Source organism: Toxotes jaculatrix, chromosome 11 (genome assembly GCF_017976425.1).
Source record: "Toxotes jaculatrix isolate fToxJac2 chromosome 11, fToxJac2.pri, whole genome shotgun sequence".
NCBI lineage: Eukaryota > Metazoa > Chordata > Actinopteri > Toxotidae > Toxotes > Toxotes jaculatrix.
This window is the reverse complement of record NC_054404.1, coordinates 4,408,122-4,434,911: the sequence shown is the minus strand read 5'-3', so window position 1 is coordinate 4,434,911 and position 26,790 is coordinate 4,408,122. Positions and strand designations below refer to the sequence as shown.

Genomic DNA, 26,790 nt, shown 5'->3' with positions numbered 1-26,790 from the left:
GTGAGTTTCCAACAGGTATCTCCCTCCAGACTTGTTCTCCATGTGTGCTCCGCCTTCTCATCTTCCCTCCATTAAACCCACCATTAGCATTTCAAACAGAACACTAGATAGAGCGTGGTTATGTTTCCTGGAGTCTCCTGACCCGAAACATATGCACGTCAAGAGAAAATCTACAAGAGACAACCTGTTTCCCACAAGCAATGCCTGTGGGTGTTTGTTTCAAACGTACATGTGAGTCTTTAGGCTCATGCGAGTGCTGTTATCGTTTGTGAAAATCCCAAACAATTTTCTTTTGTGTGAGCCATGCTGATCATCTTCTGTGCATTGTCATGCTGCTCAGAGTCTAACGTTTCAACACGGGCCATCGTACACCTTGTAATGCAACCACTGGAAAAAAAGATAACGGCCTCACTGACAGGCTGCTATTAAAATGCTCCTTTAGTTCTGTGTGAAATGAGACTCTGGTTGTGTGTCCGCGACCAGTTACAGTGGTTGGTGAGCTTAGTGACGACACCTAATTACAGTCAAATTACTCTGTAATTACATGCAATGACACCCAAAGTCCCAGAGGACTATAGCCTACTGTATGTTCGTGCTACATGTATAAGTAGCATAATAAAGACAGAATGAAAGAGATGTTCTGTTTAATTGTAATAAAATCAATCAAACATAACAGGAGAGCACTGTAGCTAACTGATGAAACTGATTCTGATGTTGCAAAGTTTCTCAAAGTTTAATTAAAAGAGAGTTGCAGCAACATTTGGAGAGAGCGTAAACCAAATTTACTGCTGCCCACATCTGGTCCTCATTACCTCTAATCATTTTGCAACACGTCATGTAATTACATTTACCAAATTTCCAGTTCTTCTATTCTTCTTGAAAACATTATGCAGTAGTTTATCATAGCTTGAAATTAAATCTGGCTTCAAATAACTGCTGTCCCAGCTAACAAAAGGGCGGCACTGAATGTAAAGTGTATACATTTGTATAAAGCTCATGATGTACAGTATTTGGAGGATGATTTCATCCCCTCAACTGGGAGAAGATCAACAAACCCCAAGCAAAAGAACCAAGTGAATGCTTCACATTTACTGAGATAGATTATATCAGGTTTGGGGAGTTTTTTTGTGCATTGAATAAACATTAGAGGCAGCAAATTACTATTGCTGAAGGAGGAAATGGCGATATACAGATAGCAGCACTAAGAATGACAGGAAGAAGAGCGACATAGGAATAAGATGAACTTCACTGATCCCTGAGTTGTAGCAGAAAAAGTACATGAACAGATGTGTAGTTTAGATGAGTAACTAGGAAAAAAAGTTGATGTACTGGTATTTAATGTATTTGTTTACCAGTGACTGTGTTTGTTGAAGGGATTAGCTGGATTAGCTGGAAATCGACGCTGGTAATTACCTGTCCTCTACTTGATTTTGAAAAAAACCCACAGCGAATGTGAAGTAAACTCTGCCATGAGACAAATACACACACACACACATTCACTCCACTCTTGTTGAAAAACGACAGCCACATTTGGCCAATTTGGGACTAAACACATTGCTCAAGGACACACAAACAGAGGCTACTTAACGATAAATGAAAATTATTCACCATTCACTTTCCTTCCCAACAATAACCCAGATTGTTTCAGGATTTCAGTCAGCTCCATGTCCAACTCTGGAGCTACAGCTGATATCGCTGTACCTGCTATGTTATGGTCCTCAGCTGCAGTATATTACAGTTTACCTTCCTTTTTCTATTTGCCACTGTTATCATCATGGAGACGGATCCCTAAAGATGCATTGATAGGTGTTTGATCTCTGGGAAACCAGTAGGATGCCACATCTAAAATGTCATCATGACTGTGCTGCGGAGGAGACTGAACAGCTGATGGTGATTATCGGTGTGCATGTTTCCATCTGTTTAAATTATTTGAGTGATTTAGACAAAACAGAGCAATTCAATGTGAAAATGTGGTGCAGAGTTTTTGAGTAAAAAAAAAAGAAAAAAGCCACCAGCTTACTGGGAAGTGTGACAATACAGTGGTAGGGTACATGGGCAGCATTTCATCATACTGTATAAATAGGATGAAAAACAGAAATTGTGAAAGGCAGAACTGCACTGGAAGCTTTAGGGAACAAAGAAGGAGCACTGGTCAAAATCCTGCAAAAGAAACAAAAATATTTATGAGTGATGAGGAGACTGTAACCTTCCTAAAATGAATACATGAAGCAAACTTGAATTACTGATTTTAATCAACAGTTTCAGGACAATTTTGAGAACATACAGTCTCATCTCAGCCACACAGCGAGCCAATGCACCAGCAGCTGAGATGGAAAAGCGTCGTGCCAGTTTGTCTGCCTCTTGAACTGCTTGGTTTATCTTCTCAAACTGCTCATAACCCGTTTGCAACCTAGATGCATTCAGGGGTTGCCAAATATCAGTTGTAGCCTGCATTTGTCTGTGCCATGATGTGTCCGGACAGGTGCTGGTATTTTGAAATCTTATCAGGAAAGAGGTCAAGCCTTCTCAGCCCGTCTCAGTGCGATTAAGCAACGCCGTTACCAAGTGAGGAGTTTCCTTGTGTTTTGTTTATACAAAACAACATCTGGAGCACATTACAGCGCATACTGCAACATATGAACACGTCAAGTAATATAGAGCAGTAAACTACCTCACTCGCACACAGTTACGTTACTGTAATGTAATGTAAGTTCTAATGCTTTGTATTTCACTGGCATTGTTAGGCAGTGCCAGTTCCACGCTGCATCCATTCACAAAATGAGCAACTGGCAACTAAACAATGCCAAAATCTCTTAGTTAAAAATGTATTCAGTCTTGCAATGCCAGCATACACACACAGACACACACACACACACACAGACAGACACACACACGTTTGATTCATCTGGTCCAGTCACCCTATGTGCCTGCTTTGTGATATGCTAAACATTCTGTAAACATTATCCTGCGCATGGTTACTGTCACCATGGCAGCACGACAACAGCACTCGGCTCGGCCCCTCAAACACGGGACAGTAGTGTTATTTAATATTTGGCTACGCATGAGCACAGCATGTTTCTATCACATAATCCTGTCACACCAGTGAAGACTTCTCCGCGCAGCCCTCCTGACTCCCTTGTGTGGCCGAACGAAGCCCAGCTGTTGCTATGTTTTGGTCTTATCGCACAACAACAACAAAGAATAAAATGCTTGCTGAGAACAGCCTGCCCTTATAATGCAATCCCACACACTTTGTCCACTGTCCGCATCACATGGGACAAGAGCAGATGCTTTTGCTGAGTTTCTGGGCACTTACATCATGTCAAGGAAATGTATTGAGTCAAGTAAGTCAGGGCAAAAACAGATTGTTTGTGTGACTGTAACCGAGGAGTTTGGTGCCAAAATAACTTCAGCTGGGGAAATAAGGTAGTATAAGCTGTTTTGATCCCCCATTTCAAAACAGCAGCATTTTTAGAGCTTGAAAACTCTTTAATCAGTTGGTGTTGGAGTTGCTAAACAGGACTCATAAACCTGAGGTCACAGTTCAATCTCTGTGAAAACATTCAGCAGCAGACCTGCGTCCTGTCAAACACAGACGCTGCAGTAAACCCGCACACTTACTGAAATTTGCACTAAGTTGTTGTTGTTAATACTGAGCTGTGAAAATCTATTATGTGTTTTTCGGATTAAACTCTGCTGCAACTAAAATCATCTTTTTATTTTTCCTCAGCTGCAGACAGGAGAAACTTTTCATGTATGTTTCAATCAGAATGCAGAAGCAGAGGTTTTAACACACACACACACACAGGCCAAGAGATGATATTTCTGCACCTCTGGTTACAACATAGACTCAGAGCAGATTTAAATATTTTAATGGTCATATTTCATCGCAGACTTCTTCAACTAGCTGCTCTGCAGCCAAAAAGTCTCTTCAGGGTTTTTAGATCGTCTTGCAGTCAGGTTTAAGGAAGCAAAAATTATGACATAAGGTCTCAACAGTCTAGACTTCACTTTTTGCATGTCCTATTTTATTTAGTCACCAGTTCTTGTTTTTAAACATTTTCTATTAAGCACAAAAAATATTTATAATAAAGATTTACATAATTTTTATTAATTGTGTTATTACATTCATGACCAACAGTTTTTCCCAGGTTCATCAAATTAAAGTTCATATTAGTTTTACTGCAATGCAGTATTGGGTGAAAAAAAAAAAGAAAACAAACCAAAAAAAATACAAACATAAAAAGCATGAAAATGAGCAGAAAAAGAAGGAATCTTATTTCTTAACATGCATTTTTTATTGCTTCTGTGAATCGTTTTTTACCTTCCTCATTTGTTTTATGTTTTTCATTTGTGTTTCTAATTAAGTTTATGTAGTATCATGTCATGTAGTATTTTCTGTTTGATGTCTTTTTTACATGCTATAATTAATTAAGTATAATGAATGTGGAATTATTTTAATTGTAATTAATTGGTCCAAAAATCCACCTGTAACAGATAAAATACAGTATACCTCTCATAATAAAATAGGTTTGCGTGTTCCACCACGTGCTCCATCGTGTACCTGGAGGTTGTAATAAGACCACATGCACCATTTTTCATAATATCCTGATGTTTCACACAGAAGTGCAGCCCATTGGCTCTTGGAAAGAGAAGCACTTGTCAAAACATCCATCAGGAGTGAAGTGAACTGGCAGCAGCGCCTTCACCCGTGGAATCAAAGGAAGGTGTGTCTGCTACTTCAAGCCCTGGAAACGTCCAGAAGAGGTGTTGGTGTTGTAACCATGGCAACGTAAACAGGATGGTTCAAACACAGATTAAAATGTGTGCAAAGATTATGTAAGATGTGTGCATGAGTGTGTGTGTGTTTGTGTGTGTGCATACATACAGGCACACATGGTTTCTTATGTTTCTTAAAGCAAAGTCTTAAAGGCAGAGTCTTCTTTCAGGCTCTGCAGCTTGTTGCAAAAAACTTGTGACGCCCACTACTCACTTCTGGCGTTCGGTGTGGCAGCAGGCGTGTATTTTATTAGCAAACGTACGTGTGTGTTTTACAGCGTCTCAACAGTGTAAAAAAAAGTCTGTCTCTCTCTGCATATATCTGTGTGTGTCTGTGTGTGTGAATGTGTTTGATTACCACGAGGGAAGTTAAGTTCTAGTTAATCTGTTCTTGGCTTCACCTGATTTTTCCACCCATTCTCACACTGAGGGAGTTGTCTCGCACTCAAACCAAACATATGCATATATACACAGGCAACCACACACACACACACACACACACACACACACACACACACACACACACACACACACACACACACACACACACACACACACACACACACACACACACACACACACACACAATCTCAGAAACTAAAGGAATCATATGCACACAGCTGGAGCAGTATTGCAGCAATGATGTTTGCTCCACATCTGGGACAGATTCACTTCTGAAATCTTTGGGAGAGAAAGGTCATTTTAAATGAATGAGTTGGAAGGTCAACGTTTCCACAGCTGTTAGACTTTGAGGGACATCTGATATTTCTTTTTTTCAGGTTTCATTTCACCTGTTTAATATTGTCCCATCATCAGGCACGTCACTTGTGAGCAGTGTCTCCTGAGCTGCTCTAATATCATTTTGGATTATCTGAATATTTTACTACTCTTGTCATTTAGTTTAAAACATAATTCAGAGAGCAATTAGGTTTGTCACCACAGTGTAACTGGGAAAACTATTTTCTAACGTATAAACATAATTTCTAGTGTCACTGTGCATGCTCCACCAAACTCAAACAGACAGGAAATATGGGACATGCAACAAAGATCCCTGACTGTAATCAAACCATGGACATATAGTGTTTTATGGAGTGCACCTTAACCACCGTGATACCAGGCACCGCAGAGTGCTGTACTTCCAACAGAAATGTGGATTTAAACAGTATATTACACTGGGTTTGTGTGCTCCACCTGCGGAGGAAACAAGTGCACTTGAACAGTAAAACTCTAGTGGTGTATGATGGGCTTTCTGTTATTATTATCTCAAGGCTATTTCAAGAACAAGTAAAAAGATTTCAGTGAAATGTACTGGAACATTAGGGCCATGGGTCAAGAGCAACTGATTAGTCTTTGGTTTGGATCTGGATCCCAGTGGGCATTCAGGACATGTTTAAGCATTTTCTAACATTGAGAGACTAAATTAAATTTTTGTGATGTTTTTGATGTAGCTCCATTAAAGTAGATGATGTGAACACACATATGTCTCTGAATCTTTGGGATTAGGTAAGACAACTGCAGTCGGATCCAGATTCAAACATAACTGTATTTCTTATGTCTGCCGGTGTCCAAGTACATTTCCTGCACTATTCAGGATCAAAATAAAAGTTTATGTGAAACAAAGCTATGTAAAGCAGATACTGTCTGACCTCCAATCATGTAAAAGTGGTTTCTGAAGGCTTGCAGCATTCTAGCGATAAAGATAGCTAAAGACGGAGGAGATAGCAACAAAGACAGACACAACTTTGCAAGCACTGTTTCAAGCTGGGTCCACCCAGACTGCAAGCTGAAGCACTCATGGTATGTAAGGTGTTTTGAATGAAAGCGAGCATGAAAGTGCAGATGAGGGAGAGTCAGTCACGCGTTTCTGCGGAGCCTGAATCTCACAGCTTCACATGGTTCAGTGTGGAGGCAATGAAGCAGAGCAGCCCCTGAAGGCCTCGCTGTTGTTCAAGGTGAGTTCATGTAGCCGTCTGCTGTACGTCAAATCAGAACACTTTGTTTTCAACAGGTGTGATTATCGAGGCTCTGACCTTTTAAGTCACTAAAGATTTGTGATTTTCTATTTTTTTTTATTTCACATGGCAACTGACAGCTTTGGTGACCAGTTACTAAGATTTCAAACAATATCCAAAGTTAGAGGGGACAAATGACCACAGAGAGACACAAAATGATCCCAAAGAGGCAGCAATGTGGCCAAAAAGTGGGGCAAAATGGCTATAATGAGATGCAAAACAACCCAAACCAGATGCAAAACAAAGAGACAAAGCAATGAGAGGCATAGAATGACCACAAACAAACACAAAGCGACTACAAAGAAACGTGTTTCTATGGGAAGTGCCGGGGCCTCTTACCTGTCTGAGCCCCAGGTTCCATTTTTTAATAATCGGTACATGCAAAACACTGAATAAGCTTGAATGTAGAATATGGCAGCTGTAGGTTCAGTCTGTATCTCTGAGCATATATGTGATCATTGGAAAACTTTTCCAAATTAACCTCCACACTTCACAGTGAGCGAGTGATAAGTAAGTGGATGAACAAGCAGCATGTAAAACTACAGGTTCCAGAATGCTTTGCGGCGACGTGAGCGTCCGTGCGTGCGTGTGTTATGTGTGTGTATATTTTTTTTCCTCTGTGTCTCCTCCTCCAGCTACAGTGAACGGGCAGGACGGGTCAGCTCTGTGTTTACGCTGAGATGCTCACAACAAAGGACGGCACACCGAGAGCCTGTCATTTAGAACAAAACACCGTGGATATTCTGTGTCACGGTGACCGGCTGTAACTCCAGGAAGAGGAGAACACAGAACACCAGAACCCTATTGACGTCCGTTGTTTTTTTTTGTTTTCGTTTTCTTTTCTTTTTTTGATATATGTTTTTTTTTTTTTTTTTTTTTTTGGTAATTCATCCTTGAGGGGGAGAAATTAAGACGAAATTTCCTTTTTTTTTTTTTTGATGTGTGTGCGTGTGTTTGTGCGTGTGTGTATGTGTATGTGCCGGTGGAGCGTTAGCTAGCTTGCTAGCCTCAGCAAGTTGGGAAAGCCAGGCAGCAGCAGCAGAGCTCAGTGAGCCCCGCCGACCGGACACAATAAAAAGGACTTCATCATTGAAACCGCAGTGAGTACACGTTTATAAACCACCTGACTTCATTTACTAAGAACGATAATAATAATTATGATGATAACGACAGTGACAACGGTTGGACCGTTAGTAGGCTAATCCAGCGCTAGCCAGCCTATTCAGTACTCTGTTATTTGTCGTCACCTGCTTTGTCCTTTGAACTGATTGTTTATTAACGCTGCTTTAGCTCATTTGGTGAGCACTCGGCAGGTAAGTCATCACAGGGGTTTTTACTGTGAGTGCTACAGCTGCAAAGCACCGATCTTTGTCAAGTCTTCTGCAAAACTCTCCCTCTCTCCCTCTTTCTCTCTCTCTCTCTCTCACACACACACACACACGCAATCATGCACCTGCTTTGACTCGGTCTTTTATTTTACCTCAGTGGAAATCAAGAGGCTCCATAAAGATATATGTATTCTGGTGTGTGAATGGAGGCTCCGGAGATGCAGGTATTAGTTTACATCACTTCCAGCCTGCATGCTGAACTGTCACAGGGAGGTGGGGGTGGAGGGGTGGAGGGGGTGGAGGGTGAGTGAGAAATGGAACATTGCCTGATAAGGAGTTAAGCAAATGCATGGACTCTTGCCATCACTAAATCTTGATTGCCAGTTAATGACCACCCTCCCTCCCCTCCCACCCTCATTCAGCCCTCTCACCCCCTTCCTCCCCCCTCTCTTTCTTTCCGTCTCCCGCTCTCTGTTTCTTTCACACTGTACTGGCTCGTAGATGACGATGTGATACATTTTGTTCCTGATAGGGATCTCAGTGAAGTAAATACAGACGTGCATTAACTCCATCTGCTCCACCAGGATGCCCCAGGCCTCATTTCCATTGTCTGCTTGTCAGCGTGATGATTAATCAGGAGGTTTTTGTGAAATGTCGGTCAGTGGTAGTGGTCAGAGCATTTCGTTCCCTCGGCGTCGTCACCCATTTACCAACCCAACCGGACTGGTTTGAATTTGAACAGGGCTTTCAAATGAGAGTTAGTCACCAGCTGAAGTTAGCAGCAATAACTACAAAGTGGTAATACTTGCATAAGAGCAACATTTAACACTGAAACTTTGCGCCTACGTAATTATTGCATGTCTTTTTATGTCCTACAGCTTCCCCACAGTGAGACAAGACAATGCAGCAACTTTTTCCTGTTCTTTAAATATTTTTTTTGTGCATGTTGAACATAAAACACAGGAAAAAATCGTAAACAAAATGTGGATGAGAATTTGTCTGAACTGGTTCAAAACATAAAGCTACAGAGAGATGCATAGTTCAGCAATCATCTCTGTTTGAAAATTATCAATATCCTGCAGCGGACTACACTGCATAGTTTGGGTCCTTATCAGATCTAGCAGTGACCATAACAGAGCCAAATCTGGTGTAGAAAGCTACACGGGAGTCAGATTGCAGCACTGATACCTGCTAAAACAGTGTTGCCCTGTTGTAAGGAAGGATGAAGAATCGTTATTATATATTTGCACAGGCTATTTACAGTCTGCATTCTCACAGTCCTATAAATGGTGATAACTTCTAGTGCGAGGTGCTCCGAACACAGCGTTTGACGCGTAACAGGGGACCGAGTAAGTGCAGCATGTACTGTACACGTTTATGTTTGCACATTTGCATTGGGTGTGTTGCCTGCAGGCCTGAGTGCGTGTTCTCCAACACGGTTTAGAGTCTCAGTTTCAGGGAGGAAACCGGAGCCGACGGTGTCAGACGGGAGCGCACAGAGAGCTCTGATGTCTTAATGGAGGCTCAGTGCTGCCTGTATCATTAGTAACCTGGTCTGTGGGGACACAGAGAGGCCTCCTAGTCTCAGCCCGGGCTGGATGCTGTATCGCCTCCGTCCGGGGAAAAAAAAAATTCTGCGTAATCCCGAATTAATCAATTATTCAAAATGTTTTTATTTTAAATAAACATTTTACACCGTCCTTAATAGGCTCGGCAAGATTCGTCCTCTAGTAGGACCATGAAACCCATTTAAAGTACTGTAACAGATGTTCCTGCCGTATGTGACTTTCAATATTCAGATTTTGAAGAGTTTACTTTTTTAAAGGTTCGGCAGCATTGTTATTGTATTTATATGAACTTCTGGGATTAAAACAAATACTAAATCTTTGCTAAAGTGGTTGTAATGCAGGATTTTATGTAAAATTTATATTAGGTATAATTTTCATAATATCCACAAGCTTCTGAGAGTATTTGTGTAGAATATGTAAATAATGTATATGTTTAGAAATTTGGATTTGCTCATTTAAGTAAGTTAAAAAAACCATTTGGTTGCAGAAGAAGTTACTACAACTTTTTTTTTGTGTTTTTTAACATGGAATATGTTTTATGTGTGGGTATACTGAGCTCACCTTATCTAATCAGTGTGTCCAAACTCCAAAGCATTGCATTACACCATGACATGTGTGTATCTAGCAGCCAAAGTTTGACAGCAGAGAGTGAAAAAGGGCTTTAAAAAATATAAATAGATAAATAGGATAAATGGATAAAATTTGGATTTTGTGTGAATGAATTCAGCAGTTTGCTCTTCAGCAGATTTAAATGTGAACTGTGTGGAAACCTACTTTTATGGCGTATTTGCTCAGTGGAAATAGATGAAAGCTTTAACAATCATGCCAGCAGCTGGTGGTTAACATCTTGATGATGAGCGTGTTTGAGCCAACAAATCAAAAACACGCCAAATGGCTGTGTGTGTTGCACACTTTTAAACCTTGAGAATGTGTACAGTATGTTTGTGTTGTGGGGAAAAGCGTTTGCATTTATCTTTGTGCGTGCACGTGTCTGTGGTGTGCAGTTTAATCAGGGAGGGCCCGCGAGCTCGGCAGGGATCTGGGGGGGTGTGATCGTCAGCACAGCTGAGCAGCAGCTTTCCCCCTGCTGTGTGTGAGGAGCTTGGCACCCTCCTCCCGGTCCGGCTTACTCTCTGCTGGGCTGGTAAACAGGCTGAAGTTTGTGTAGGGAGATTACGTCTGTCATGGAAAGTGGGTCAGACAGTGGGCACGTTTTTATGGCCTTGTTTCTGCGAGGTGGGGAAGAAGGGGGGGGGGGGGGGGTTTAAACCACCAGCGTTTTTCCATAGTGTTGTTTGAGGCAGCTTGTGCTCTCTTATGTTCTCCCTCTTGTAAAAATCATTATCAGTCAATTTCTCTTGTAGGTTTTCTCACAGAGAATTCGTTCTTCGAGCAGTTTAGGTGACAGGCTGCTCTGCTGTAGGGCTGTAAGGATACATATATATTTAATATGGAGTGTACTTTGGATTTGTATGTGCAGAAAACATGTTACAGTCTTGTTGGTGTAGAGATGCGTTTAAACAGAACACAAAACAGATTATCACCTTGCTTTTTGACCATAGCTAACCACAATTCATGTGGCTCAACCTCAGACTGATGTCAGGACTAACCAGAAACTCCAGATCTTTGTTCCCAGATCTTTTTTTTTTCCCGCCTGTCTCCATATATCCATGAATGGGAATTTATAAAGCCCTAGGATAAGCGTTGTTTTGTTGTTCAAGTTATCTTTTATGAATCATTCTGCTGATTCAGTTTTGATTTATGAGGTAATCGCTTTGTCAGCATAACCACTGGAAAATAGTGAAAAAAGGTCCGTTAGAAGTTCCCACAGACCAAAGAGACATCTTCAGATGTCTTATTTTGCCTGACTACTAATCCTAAATCCAAGGATATTCAGTGAATGATACTGTATGATAAAGAAAAACATCAAATACTCACTTTTGATGAGCTAGAAACAGAAACATAGTCAGCAATCTTGATATTTTTAAAACTTAAATTCAAATGTTCAAGCTCCCCCTGGACAACTTTGGCAGTGTGTTGATTGTTTATGGACTGATAGTGAAACAGAGTTCATGTTAGAACTAACACCACACGCAGGAGCAGAAAAATACTGTTTAAACTAAGGTAGGAGAGGAACAAACAGTCACCAAGTTCCTCCATTTGCCCCCCTCTGGTAAAAACAAAATGCTTTCTGTAGGTCACCACCCATCTACGTTATTGTTTGAATTATGTCAACTCATCATTGCTGATCAGTTTATTGTAAACCACATGAATTATTAAAATCTGCTCACAGTAACTGTTAACACACGTGTAAGGATGGCACAGTGCAGGAGCACAATACAGAGCACATGGGCAGAGAACCTGCACAATAGCTCAGTGCAGACTGTGGAATGACGTGTAGTCCTTTCTATTTCTGTGTGCGCTCACCTTCTTCATCACACCACCTGCCTCAATCTCACTCCTCTGAGGGGACTATTTATTATTTATTTCAGGAGCTATTTTGGGTGTGACTACGGTCACCTGTTTTATTCCATAAACATGAAGAATACCTTTCTAATTTCTCATTTCTCTCTTCTTCCCTTTGCTTCTCTGTCAAGGTTTTTAATACCTGAGTCAGAAAAGTGAGATGGGGTGGTGGGGGTGGGACATAGTGAAGCTGTTCAGCTCCTTTAAAGAAAAAAAAAAAGTTGTTAGGGAGTCCACAGTCCTATTTGGCAACTTTATTACTTTAACGGTAAGTGGGCTGAATTCATGAATAGCTTCCTTATTTATAAATTTTGGTGGAGTTCTAGGAAAAACTGTGTTAACTGTGTCATGTAAATGTCAGGGATGTGCTGACACAAGTAGAGCCGAAACATATTTTGGGGAAAAAAAATAACGTAGCAGTAAACACAGTTCTGTGCAGTGGGTTTACGCGCTAAAAATAAAGTGAGGATGCTTTATAAATATTGCAGTAGGAAATAGGTTTGATTAGCAGTTTTAAAAAAAGCATAAATCAGATTAGAATTTGCTGTGACCACCCTTTGCCTTTGAAACAGAACCAGCTCTCACTTGCACACAGTTTTTCAAGGTACTTGGCAGGTAGGTTGTTCCAAGCATGAGAACTTTTCACAGTTCTCCTGTGGATTCAGTCTCTCTCAGCTTCTTCTGTCTCTTCATGTGATCCCAGACTGGTTCCATGGTGTTCAGATCAGGGCTCTGTGGGGACCAGAGCATCTGTTGCAGGACACGATAGTTCTTTATCACTGTATTCAATAAATTTGGGACTGATCAGACGCCTCCCTGATGGTACTGCATGATGGGTAATATTTTCTGAACACACACACACAAATATATTACAAGATTATATATATCTGTCTCTCGCTCTCTCTCTCCTCCTCCTCTAGCTCCACCACTTTCTATCTTTTCACCAGTAAAGATAGAAAGAAAGAAAAACCTGTTTTTGCTCATCATATTTATATGAAACCAAACTGTAACCAGATGATTTCTCACTTAGTTGATAGGCAGAAATTTAACCTGCAGCTATTTTTGATAATCAAATCAAAAGTAGCTGCCAATTCACTTTTCTGTTTTGGGTGTGTTCGATGTCATGTTTAACACCTCTGCCTTGACTCAAACCACAACCTGTTGCTGCGAGGAGCTTAAATTCTCTTTATATCATGGCAGTCCGTCACTTTCGGAAACTGAAAGCTTTGAGGTTATGCATGAAATGTGAAAGAAAGATTTGAGAGTGTGTGTTTGTGTGATTCTCAAGATACCATTTCTGTGGTTTCCTTTCTGTGAAGTTTGCTCATATAGGCAACTGCAGCTGAAACTGCTGACATAATCTGGCACACACACTCTTATATATACGTTTTCATATGTAGACACAGACCTGTAATTATCAGGTCCCCTCTGATCATTCATGATTGCCATTTCCTGCTGCACTTTCCAACCTTCCTGTCTCAAATGAGCTTGTGTGTACATCCTCACATGCACAAAGTTGAGTGTGTATCGTGTTGACCCTGTGGCTTCCCCAGGGGTTACTGCTGTTTTTGCCAGTGCAGAGAAACATGGGGCAGTAATTGCTGAAAATGCGTTAAATAATCAAAGTCTGAGGGTCCTTGCGCTCAATGTAGCAGTGGCAGAAAGTTGCTGAGATATAAAACACTCGGTTTTTGAACGCAGTTGATTATATAATATGTGAAATGGTTGTTTAGACCAAAGATAAACTTTTTGTCCCACTTATTTCCACAAAAGTTAGGTCTGCTTTATTTTAAAAAGTCTAGGGGACAGAGCCAGAGGTCTGAAGTGGAAGTACTGCCATAACCATAACTATCCCCGCTGAAGCCTGAATGCTAGCAGCACTAAGCACTAGCCCGTCTCATTTGGCTGGACAAGAGGCTAATGATTACAAACTATGGCCAGGTGCAGCACAGTTGGACCTACACAGACTGTTCTCTCTTGCCTCCCCAGAGAAATGCAACCTTCACCAACACTGCAAGGATTTCAAACAGGAACGGATGGTGAGCGGAAACATGAATCAGCCCCAGGCACGCAACTGTAGAAGACTGTTTTCACTGTTGTTCTCTACTGTAGGCACTGTAATCACGAGTTTCAGTTTGGGTTACTCAGGAACAGAATGATTTCATACCCACGTTTCACGTCTCATATCTCCATCCTGTTTTGAATTATAGCTGGGATGATGGGATGACTGTAAATAGTTCAGTCTCACCAAATTCTAAAAATCTGACACATCTGACGACACTTGGTGCTACAGCTGACCGCTACAGTTGGCATTCCTTCCTCGGTACTGAGAACAATAAGCAAACTCGTGGAATTAAACTTTCTCACACAGCATTTTCCCTATAGTAACAGTGGTTTAACCATACCAGCAAGTGGTATGTTATCTATTAAACACCATGATAAATGTGTAAGTACAGAGGAAATTTATCGCCTGAAAGGCAAAATAGTTCATCACAAAGCTGGAATCAGTCATACATAGACTGTACTTTCTCAGGATTAGACAGAACTCACTGTGACACCATTCATATGTCAAACAGACATGAACTGACAGATGAATGTTTGGATCCCATCCCACCATAGTGTACATACTAATGCGTGGTGTGCTATGGCTTTATTTTCTACCTGAAGAATGACACATGTTGACCTCAGTAACGCCTCGCAGTAATGAGGTTTCGTTTCGTACGGATTTCTACAATGTGTACGTTTGCAATTTAATTAGGTTGAGTAATTTTCCCTACAGCGCTGAGTGCAGATGAATGCCGTGTCCTTCTAAGCTTCACGCACACACTGATTTTCAGGCTCTGTGTGCTGCTGTTGCGTGTTTCTAGGAAGGTCACATTGTGTGCTTTGTACAATCAGGAGATGGTGCTCGGCTCCAGAAGCACTTGGTGTGTGTGTTTGATTGCATGTCCATATGTCCATATATCCATGTGTGTTTAGTTGTCCAGTCCGTGTACAGTAATGCACACTGTTTTCACACAGACATGGACTGCCGCGTTCGTCTGTGTCTGACCGAGTTTGCCACCCTGGCCCGCGTGTGCTTATATGTCTGCGTCTGTGATTGCCTGTGTTTTTCGGTTTGTGTGTCTTTTTGCACGTCCACCAGCAGAGCTGTTTGTTGTGTGCGTGCATACACCGGGCTGTGTTCTTCCCACTGAATCATTGATGAGACTGTAATTCAAACGCCGGCCCTCCCATTTCTTCCTCTACCTTCTGTCATCAAGCTAGCCCTCCTCCCAGTGCAGCTTACAGGAAAACCAGTAGGCTGCTCTGACAAAGCACAGACAGTGGACCTGCCCTGGACACTGAAAAAGGCAAAGCACAAAACATAGGAACAAATTGTCCCAGTAACTTTTCCAGTTACACTTTAGCATGGAGTGAAGTGAGAAAAAAAGAGTAAGTCACACTTTTTTGATTGTTCACCACATTTATTCACATATATGTCTGGGACAGCCCTATTAGTTTTACTCTCTGGAGATAAGTGCGTCATTCTGTCTCAGTCTTTGTGTGCTTGTGGGTGTAACGCTTAATTATACAGTAAAAATATCACATATCTTTCAAATACTTTAATCTGCCTGTCAAATAAAATGTGAATAATTGCTGGTTTTCTTTTGTTACATGGTAGTAAGTTGAAGCTCTTTGGTTTCTGTTTGAAAAAAGTAAATAATCCGACACTATTAATCAATTAATCAACAAACGTTATTGTTGTTAGTTGCAGCCCTAGAAACTTTTAGCAAACTGTGGTCCTAACCTTAGGTGGAATAGTAATCTCTTAAGTAAATCAAAGAATAGACCTTATGGAAAATTAATTTCTCCCATTCCGCACACAAAAGGAGTTTTTCTGTTTTAGCCACTTTTTCTAGAATATAGCTTTAATCCAATTCTTTTTTTAATCTAATGGAGCCTAAGTTAGATTCTGGGAAGTCTGATTCACGGGAATATTCTAAACGTCAGAGAGAAAAATAAATAAATAACAACAGGAACAATCTTTTTTTAATTATTCTTCCTAAGCTGCTTTTATTAGACAGTATTGCTAACAGCAGAAATGAGGAAGCATTGGCATGAAGTGACGCATTGGTCACGCGTCAGGTTCAGCCTGCTCTTCACAGTGAAATGAGTCCACTGACCTCGGACACAAATCCAGTTATCCAGCCCCTCAGGCTCAAACTGAGGTCCCTGTTTTTGTGGGAGCAGTCCCGGATTCTGTGGAGATGCCAGTCTCCTGGAGACTCCAGAGCAACCGGTAGTTTGTTTTGACCAGTTAATTTAATTCTCAGCAGGAATTTGGCGCCGAAGGGTCCAACTCTTTTAGGAGTGGAGGGTGGAGGTGCGAATGCCGCTGTCATGCACTGGGAAAGATCTGCTCCTGCGAGCACTTAGCATACTTTTGAAGTTAAAAATGTGTATTTTTCTTGAGGGGATCGGCGGCCTGGTTATCGCGTGAGGTTCACAGCTGAAACTGGTCAGAGAGGTGTGAAGTGTGTTGACTTTTCAGCAGTCATGAACACCCACGGGACATTTCAGCATGTGTCCTCATGGGCCGGTGTTGTTAAGCCTGAGGCTCAGCGGCTTTTGATGCCATCTTCACTATGTTCACGTGTGCTTTCAACAACACATCTCGGGCGTACATTCCTCACCTTGTTTCTAATGTCCAAGGCCTTTTCCTGACCTGCTCCACATATTTCATGCCTTGCTGTTTATAGCTGATGAGTGTGAGTATTGTTGTGGCAACGCTTCCTCTGATCAAGCGCTTGGCATCAAGCCCAAGTGGATTATTCTAATCGGCCTTGTTACAGGCTCCTTCTTTTTTCCGTCATAGTCAAAGCTACGGAAGATCCTCTTACAAGTAGCTCAGCATGTCTTAATATTGGCCACTTCAGCGTCCGTGTAGGCTCACTGTGCAGGTAACAGCACACAAGGAAGTGGTCTGCTTTGTGTTTATAGGTTTATAAGCTTTCTTTTGCGGGGCAGTGTTTGCTCCAGAGAGTCCAGACACCACTGAGTGTGGATGTCTTGTAATGTATTTTCATATAAAAAAAAAAAAGGAGGAAATGTAAGTTACCACACATAAAAAATGACAGATGGTCTGAGGCTAATTAATTTTTTATTCACAGTGTTACAGAGCATGTGTGCACCATCCTGAGTAAGCAGGATAAGTCTACGGTTTATTTCACGTCTACATTTGTGGCATTTGGCAGACTCTCTCATCCAGACTGAGTTACACTTCTGCTTAACTTTCACGATTCAGACAAACAAAACCAAATCACAGTCAGTGAAGACAAATATGCTGTATATATGTGGTTGGAAATCACAAATCGTGCTGGTGATTACGTGGCCGTATGGTGCTGCAGGGAGAAAGTATGATGACTTCACTTTCAATCTTACTGTTTTTTTTTTTTCAGCACTAGAAGCCTTTCTTTCTTTAGACAGTGCAAGACAATGTGTTAGGTGCTTGTTCATTCTGCCTCAGAGCTGAAATAAGTTGTAAGCACCAGCAGATTCAGATTAATAACACAAAATGCAATTGTGTATAATTATAGGTTAAAATAGGGATCTACTGATCCTTGGGGGGTGGGGGATTTACAAGTAACCCAGCAATATATAAAGCAGTTTAAAAAAAAATTAGCCCCACCTTTACCACCTTTAACATATCCTTCAGTCACAGAGCAACATTATCATTCATCTGGAGTCGTGTTTGTGCCCACCTGGGGAACCTAAATCCATATTCATGCTCTTTTAGCTATGTTTTTGGTCTCTGATATCTGATTTAGCTGCTAAATGCTCCACTGTGTTCACCATCTAGTTGTGTGTCTGTTGTTTAGTGCTGAGCAGGTGGTGTACAGTGAGTCTTTAGATCTTTCTCATTGAAAACAGCTGCAGATTCAGGTGAAAATTCCTTTCATTTTGCTCTGTGGTTTTTACATTGTCATTTGATCCCCTGTCTGTCCGTCCATCCATCTGTGACCCGACCCTGGATAAGTGGCTGGAAATGGATGGTCGGGTTGAATAGCCGCTTTAAGTAAAAGGTGTTTTTCTGCCTGAGGAGTTTTATGTGTTGATCATCCTGTCAGGTGTATTTTGGGGGAGTCATTTCACAGCAGGCACATTCAGGTTAAATCTAGAGGTTACCAGGGCTACGACCCTTTGTCTCCAGTGTTTCCTAACCTCGATGTGACTGTCTAACTGTTGAACACTGTTGCTTCTTCCTTCCTCTCGAGCAATGCGTCATGGGGCTCGTGTGATTCTGGCATACAGTATGTTTCCATCCATCTTAATGTGAATATTGGACCACATGCACATGCACACGCACACGCAGACACACATGTAGACACGCTGGAGATCACCTCCAGGGACCACTGAACATGACAAGTGCATGCCTGTCTGCGAGTGGGCAGGGAATTGGGATTTCCTGTGTGCATCGACACGCTGACTCTGTGTAAATCACTGTGGAGCAGGATGTCTGCATCCATGTCAGTGGTCGGACAGTGTGTATTTAGAGTCAGAATAATCAGTGAATATCAAAATGAAGATATATTTAAACCATGCAAACACTCATGCACACAAAGCACTATGATTCTATTTCTATGGTCTAATCTCCTGCTCGGTAACATGCTCACGCTCTGGTTTGTATTGATAATGTAGTGTTATCTGTCTGTGCACACCCAGCTGAGCTTCAGGAGATGTAATTCACACTACATTAATTTTCTGTAATGTTGCATCAGCAGCGATTTTTCCCCTGTCGTAAGGTCGTCTGTTGGTTTTAGAGGTTCCTCTGGATGGAAATGGCTTGCGTGTGCCAGTACTCATTGTGGTTTTATTTTGAGACAGAAGATTGGAGTTATTGTGAGATCTGGTGTGTGAATGGAAATGAGTCTGATCATTTCCCGCTGGAGTCACGAAGAGCAGTCGCCAGCTAAAGAGAGATGGAAAGAATATGAGCTGGTTGCAGCACACGTCCAGTCAAAGACATAAAAATCTTTTCATTCAGTGAAGGAGGCATCGGAGCCCTGTTTCTGGAACAGGGAATATTAACGCTATCTGTTTTCCAAACGCTGGCAGATTTCAGATTTGCCAAGATTTTGTTGTCATCCAGTCAGTTTGGCAGGTAAACTGCAGTCTTCTGGTAGATCTGTCTGTTGGCTGCCGTGGTGAAGAGTGAAAAATTTAGTCACAATCATCAGGAGATGGACGGTCATCATTAATCATCCCTTTTTGAAGTGTGCGGTTTCCTGCTGTACCTTTTGTCGGCGGCTCAGGTTCTGTGTGGGCAGTGATACGGAGACAGCAGCTAGGTCTTTGACCAACCTTTAAACTCTTTGAATTCAAACATTAGGCTGACTATTTACACAGTTAAAGACTCACATCTATCTAAACATGTCTCAACTCTGGACCTAAATTTCAGATAGGACCCAATAAAGTTATGTTTTTAAGTGATTCCATCAGCAGAAGAAATCCAGGTCATCTTTCTTTTTTTGCAACTGATTGCACTCTTTGTAGGCCAGATGCCAAAAACACAGCGTGAGCTCTGTGGAAACACTAAAACCTTTTCCTAAAGCACAGGGTAGCAAGCATTTGAACTGCAGAGTAGCACAAATAAAGGTGAAATAGTAGCCACTGGTTATAATTAGTTCAGTCTACACCAACAATATGAACCGCTTTTGGTTTGAAACACTTTCCTCATATTTTTTAGCAATATTTTGCAGGTGCATGATCCTTCTAAAGTGCTGCTGCTGCACAAAACTGCACTGAGCTATTTTCACTTGATGCGAAGCAGGTGTCAAACATGTCTTTTTAAAACTGCTAGTTTTAATGTAGTCCTTCAGATAACACAGTAATTTCTGGACCATGGATTGTTGATTGTCAGTATTAAGCCTTCAAATAGCAGCATGAAAGATAGCCCACTGAAAATAACGTCACAGTTATTATAAATAGGTCAACCAGGTAAATCAACCTCTGAACAAGAGATATTTTTGGGCAGCAGAGGATATGTTTTATTTACCTGGAGCTGCCCCTCTCTTAAAATGTATGCATGTTTAAACATTTTGTGAAAACACTGGAAAAAAGAGCATTTTCCTCCCATGTCCCAGATGACTGGAATAGATTTCTCCTCCTCCTTTTTTTTTTCCTTCCACGTTCTGCAATGCCGATGCCATCTGTTCATATTCATCGATCGGACAAGTTTGACCACAGAGGAGACAGAATGGAAGGCAGAAGAGAAAAGAGAATCTGGCGTCAGGTTTGCCAGCTCCCCCTCCTTCCCACAGATCAGTTTCCGAGTCATCGAGCGTCTAATCTCCACAGTGCGCAAACCAATCCCTCTCCACTGACCCGACCGTGCAACTCTACACACCGGAGACCAGACCCAGGGCGTCTGAAAACGAGCTCGCGCCCACACAAATGCTCAAATATGCACGCACAAATGCATTTCTCTGGCATTACAAACACTCGCCGTGGATTAACATCCCCACTGATGCACACACAGCCTCCCACTCCCAGCCTCTCAAATACTTAGCCATAATTTGTAGGGTTAGCGCACGCTTTGACTTGTTATTGAGCGTTGTTGAGATGAAATTGTTTTTCAAACAAGCACCACTTACAAGGATGAGGTTTATGGTCAGACCCAGCAGCCCCCTCTTTTCCTGCAAGCGTAAAACCTCTGGCATGATGTGCCGCATAAATGTTCCGTTTTAGTCATCATTTGGAAAAACAATGAAAGACATTCCAAGAAACTGTTGGGAGCCTTTGATCTCTTTCCTTCTTTCAAGTCCATAAACACATGACTGATGTCCAGACCAATGAGGGTTTTTTTATTCTATCATTTTTTTTTTCTTTACCCTGCCATCTGCATCAAACCAAATATACGTTTTGTGTTAATCACATTCTTATTTGTCGTGGGGTTCAGTGTCTTGCCTAATAGCACTTTGACATGATGCTGCAGAGATTAAACCTGGGACAGAGGTTCAGTCTGTGGATATAAAAAGTTTGAAAATTTTGCAGAACATATTCATATGAAAGTATTTACACAAATATATATTTTTGCACAGCTCTATTTAAGGTTCTTAGACAAAAAGATGTCAGCTGGGTTCCTCTTTTCTGAATGAGCAATCGTAATCTGGCAGGAGACTGTAATTTTATCATTTTGAGCTGAGGAGCGTGTGGTCTTTGTCTGTGAGCTGGGAGGAGGCTCGCTGGTTGACGACTCGTTGGCCCTTTGGCTCTCCCACCATGCAGCTGGTGTTTGTCGCAGGAAGTTGAGGCTTCTGATTTAAGGCATTGACGTGGCGCTGGCTCCCCTCACATGGAGGTTCTCTTAGAAACAAACTCTGCTGTCATCAAGCTGAATGCTATTTTTGTTATGGTTCTTTTTTTTTTTTTGGTTTGTTTTTCTGTTTGATGCATCTGTGTGAGGCTGTTTTGTCGTCGTTCAGGATTTTTTTTATGACATTAAAATAACCTGTAACTCGTGGATGGCTGTACCTTCGCGGCAGTGAAATAGTTGATTGACTGAAAATTAATCAGCAACTTTTTTTTTTTTTTTAACTGTTTCTCATGTTTGTTCATTACGTGCAAGACACTTACGTCTTAATAACAAGTTGGTATGTTATAAATTATGATTTTATATTTTAAAAAATCTAATCTAATGTAATCAAAGGCCAAAGAGGAGGTGTATCCTGTCCTGTCCACATGGGAGAAGTGTTTGTGTGTGGGACATAGATGTTATTGTACTGTTTCGTCTGTTATGAAGATTAACTGAGTAGTGAATGGTTTTATAGAGACTTGGTAGGAGGCAGTTTGTCACATGATGACTGCTATTGTAATTAAACTTGCATATAAGCATTTGCGCCTCAGTGGACTGAATATTGTTATAAGTGAAATATGTTCCTGTACTTTACATACTTTAAGTTTGCTGTTGAGCCTCCCAAAAGACCTTTTCACTGCTGTTTCGTCTGGGTTTGACCATAGCGCAGTGACCGCCTCTTTTCCTTGAAGGCTTGTTTCTCGAGGCCGTGAGTTTGAACACATGGTTATGTCTTTTCTCCTCCACAGAGCTGAAAGACCTACCCTGCTTTCCAAACAGGGCACGGGGTTAAGTGGGTTGGAGTTCCTCTTGGAGTGGGAATTTGACAAAGAAAGCTTTTGTTAGAGGAGGCGAGGTCAGCCTGATTCTTAGCAGCATGAGGTACAGTAGATCAGCACAGCATGCTCGCTCCAACCATCTCTTCTCGACTCTGAACTTCACATTTAATCTTTTTACCCTCTATCCAGCCAGTTCCTTTTTTGGTAGTGTCGCCCTGTGTGTTTTTGTAGGGCTGCTAATAACAGTTAATCTCCACCATCGATTGATGTGCTAATTATTTTCTTGATCAGTTGTTTTGTTTATAAAAAGTCAAAAAATAGTGATAAAACTGTTAAAATTCCCCAGGTGAAGTCTTCAAATAAACTGTTTTATTTATTTGAGCCAAAGATATTCAGTTTACTGTCATGTTCAACAAAGAAAAGCATCAAAAATATACTTAAAAAAAGACTAGAACAAGTATTTGATTAACTGACTAATCAATTAATCAGCCAGCTGTTGCAGCTCTTTGTCTTGGAAAATGTTCTCTTCTTTGGTTGCAGACTTGGCTTTGGCACTTGTGTAACTCAATCTAACCAGAAACACTTTACCTGGAACTGATCACCTGTCTGCAAAGAGAGACGTGAGCACGAAACACAGAGAAATTACATTCACGCTGCAGTGGTGCAATATGAACACCAAGAAGCTAAAGTCTCCCTCATCTCATCTACCATCTATTTATGATAAGGGGAACAAGCTGTTTGTCAGGAGGGATCCAAAGATGAAAAGACTGAAGAGGGAGGGAAAGGCAGAGAGAGACTTTGCTGTTTTTGGAAAATTGTTGCTGTAAGCTTTTGAAGACCACGTGTGGTTGGCGGCTCAGCGTGGAACAGCTGGGGAGCTCAAAGCCTCTGGCTCGCAAGCCGCTCATACGAAACATGAAAGGTGTGTGAAACACCTAAAAGCCTCCGAGTGTTCGAGAGCGCGATGAGAGCCAGTAATACTGGGATGATTAGGTATCTGATGACCTTCTTGATGACGGGCTCTGACAAAGATCACAGCAGCCACAAGGAAGAAGATGAGCTCATTTTTTTTCCTTTGCTTTGAGTTCTCATTTTTACACACACATACGCCGGCTAACACAACAACTGTCATCCACTTAAGAACAGTGTGTGCTCAGAGGAGCAGAGTGAATACTGGCTGATCCACCCCATGTCCTCCCCTCTGAGCACAAGCTTTTACCCTCTGGCAGACGATGTAGAGCGCCCAGTTGGTGATTCAGTCGTTGTAAAAACTAATTTGTGCCTTCTCCTGTTGACATGTTACACAGTAAAGACGCAGTATGAGCCACAGAGGCCCGAGTTCTCGAAGAGATCTTGTTATGATGGACGGTTTCTGCAGCATGTTGTCTTCAAGTTGTGCAGTGTTATTTTAAGTGATGTGATATGTTGTTTTAAAGTTCTTACCACTAGCATTTGAATGTATGTACAAGTGAATGCTAGCATGTGGTTGACCTGTCACATGTCTACATAATCTGTGTACTGTGTATCTGTAAAATTTAGAATGATATTTATTAAATGCAGCAACGGAAACCCCAGAAAAAGAGGACAGTAAAGTATATCGTATCTCACCATATTGTACTTTCAGTCTAAATTGTATTGACACCTAGTTTCAGCCCAGCAGGCAGAGGATTAGTATATTTTTGGTTGTCATAACAAAACACAGAAGAAAGTGAATGCATAACTCTTGTGTTTCTGAACACATTCTGGAGACGGCTGGTCAGTTTGCTTACATGTGATGATATCTTCCCTCTCAGGACAATAAATATGAGAAAACCCAAACAAGACGGGTTTATTTTCAGCAAGTCATTTGTTAAAATGTGGCACTAGAATACAGAGGAGGGAACAGATTTTATTACATAATGAAGTTGTAACCCACTTCAGTTGTATTTAGAAATTATTATATACCATTTCACACGTGCAGTCAGGTTGTTGTTTTTGCAAATAGGAGAACATTTCCAGAAAGCCAGAAACATGTCAGCCTCTCCAAGTCTATTCCAGGCATCTGTTATTATTTATTGATCTGATGACCCACTTTACCAGGAGGATATCATTACCACTCCAGTAATGAAGATGTTACACCGTGTAGGTGATCCTGGTTTTCTTTTCTTTTGTGTCTGTCCCTGACCTGGTGTCTGCTCTGGGTTTTCTTCTTTTACAGAGTTTGGCTGTGTTTAATGACATTTTTGTTTCTGCATTATTTGTATTTCCTATTTTTTTGTTATCATTTGTCCTTTTTTGTATCAAAAGCTCACTATCAGCATGTTGAAGCAACTGCATTTTGATTTTATTGGTGATGTTCACTTTAAAAAAAAGGGTTATGGCTAATACAGTAATCCTTTTTCCCTTACTTTATTTGGCTTTGCATCTCTTTTTCTGGCTCTGACCTCAGTCTGAGTCTGCACTCTACAATACTGTGAGCACTGAGGTGGACCAAAGACAATATATAGTTCAGCAAAGATCAGATTCAGTTCAGAGGATCAGATTTATCTGATTTAGGACTGGTTTGTCACTGAAGCTCCTTTCCCGGCCTTTTCTGTGTTGGGAAATGGGTTTTTGGACAGATCGTTTGAAAGCATCGCAGATACAAAAAAAAAGATTTGTAAATATTAGGTGTCTTATTATGTCGGTGTCAGGTATGGGAAGTGTTGTCACATGAGCCAGTAGCTTAAGCCTTAAGGCCTTAGGCCAGTGGTTCTTGGCTGGTTATGTATCAGGACCCTTCCTTTTACCTTGGCCGTGCAATGGACTTAACAGATTAGTTAGCACCGTACTGGAGGTCCTTCTGTCAGTCCCTCTTTTATCCATGACCCTGTTAGAGGATCTTTTGACCCATTTTGGGTTCCTGACCTACCAGATAAGAAACCCTGCCTCCGGTGAAGTTGTTTGTTTCCACACAGCCATGCCTTGTGACCCTGAAAGTGTGTCATGCTTTGACTTACCATAATTCTACCCTTTTCGATCATTTCACACCTTTTAACTCAATATGAAAGCACTGTGTAGGACTCAAACCCTGCAGAGATTTCTGATAACTCTGAGCGTGACACGGCCGATTGATGTTTCCCCCGATCATGGCTGCGTGTTGCTCTTTGGCATATGCCAAACGGAACAGTTTGCCTTGTAGCTTGGCGGCTGCTGGTGATGCATTCAAAAGAAGAAGCGCAGCTGTTACCCCGCTTCCGTGTTAACACGAAGATGTGTGCATGTTCACGTGCAATTGTTTGTCATGTGTTGTGCTCTGTTGGCGGCCAGTGGGAATGGCAGGTGTCACCCATGCCTCCTCGCAGTAAAGTTTTACGAGGGCTTTTGTAAGTGTGAGGTTGCTGTTCCTGCTGTCAGCAGCAGGTTGTTACAGTCCATGACCCCTGCCAGCAAAGTCAGCCTCTCTGAGCTCCGGGCCCATTGTTGTAGGACTGTGTGTGTCTCGGTAGCTAAGCAGCAGTTGGCACACTGCCACCCTGAGCTCTGTGTCATGCAGAGCTGCAAAGGCAGAGAGCTTAGTCAGGCACATACACATACTCAAAAAATTATATACACACCCATACATACAACATGTGTACTCGAGATGCCAGTTTTAAACCCTTTCCTCACTCTGTGAGTAATGATCAGTCATTTAAAAACACACAATCCTTGTTTTTGCTCAGTGAAAGCCTCATTTAAGCAGCTGGCACGAGCTGTTTCCCGACATAACCCGAGCGAATTGAGCAGAGAAATCAAAGGTTAAATTAAAGAAAATAAAGCTGTCGCTCACAGTGCTTCTTGCTCCCGCTCCACTGGTCATTATCGTTAATATAAAATGTTAGCGGAGGTTGAATATTAAATCTGACATCGTTAATCATTAGGTGGATGGAAATCCCGGCCTCAGATGTTAAAATCTAATGGCTTTCATTTCCGTGCACCGGCCCCAAACTCTGCACTGTACTTTTGGCTGCTTTGCATTTATGATGCTGTATAGGATAATTGTCCAGGATGAACATTATTTCCAGGGAGACCGGGGCTCGCTGAGTTGATGTCCTTGAGCTACGCTGGAGAAAGCAAGAATGAATTCAATAACGGGACCCAGTGCACTCAGACCCATTTTTCTTTTGGTCTTCAGTGTGTGGATCCATAGGTAAAAATCAATTCCTGGCAAGTCAGCCAACAGGTCCCTCGACACTACTTACTGTGCACACATGTACGTGTGTGTGTGTGTGCATAGAGAGGATTTTACATGCACACAGTTTAGAGCATAGTGCTTTAGTATGCACTGATAATGCTGCACGTGTGCTCATGTGAGTACGTGTAGTTAACCCTCTCTGTCCGGGGAGCAGGCGGGGCTCAGACATTGCATCCAGTTTTGCAGTTTGAACACACCCATGTTCACTTCCCCCTTCGTCCTGCGGCCTTTCAGATCCTGCATTTCGCCAGAATAAAACCAAAATAAAACCAGAATCCATCAGAGGCTTCTGGCTGAACTACATGAAGTGCTTGTCTCAACTTAAATGT

General features: G+C 41.6%; 1 protein-coding gene across 6 annotated transcripts in view; it reads left to right on the top strand.

The window, feature by feature from the left end:
* Positions 1-7,456: 7,456 nt before the first annotated feature.
* The window catches only part of peli1b (pellino E3 ubiquitin protein ligase 1b), a 37,642-nt gene continuing 18,308 nt past the window's right edge, over positions 7,457-26,790 (top strand). For all 6 annotated transcript variants that reach the window (XM_041050049.1, XM_041050054.1, XM_041050053.1 and 3 more), the window contains exon 1: positions 7,457-7,891. The gene's annotated coding sequence lies outside the window, so the exon portion shown is untranslated. The remainder of the gene's footprint in view (positions 7,892-26,790) is intronic.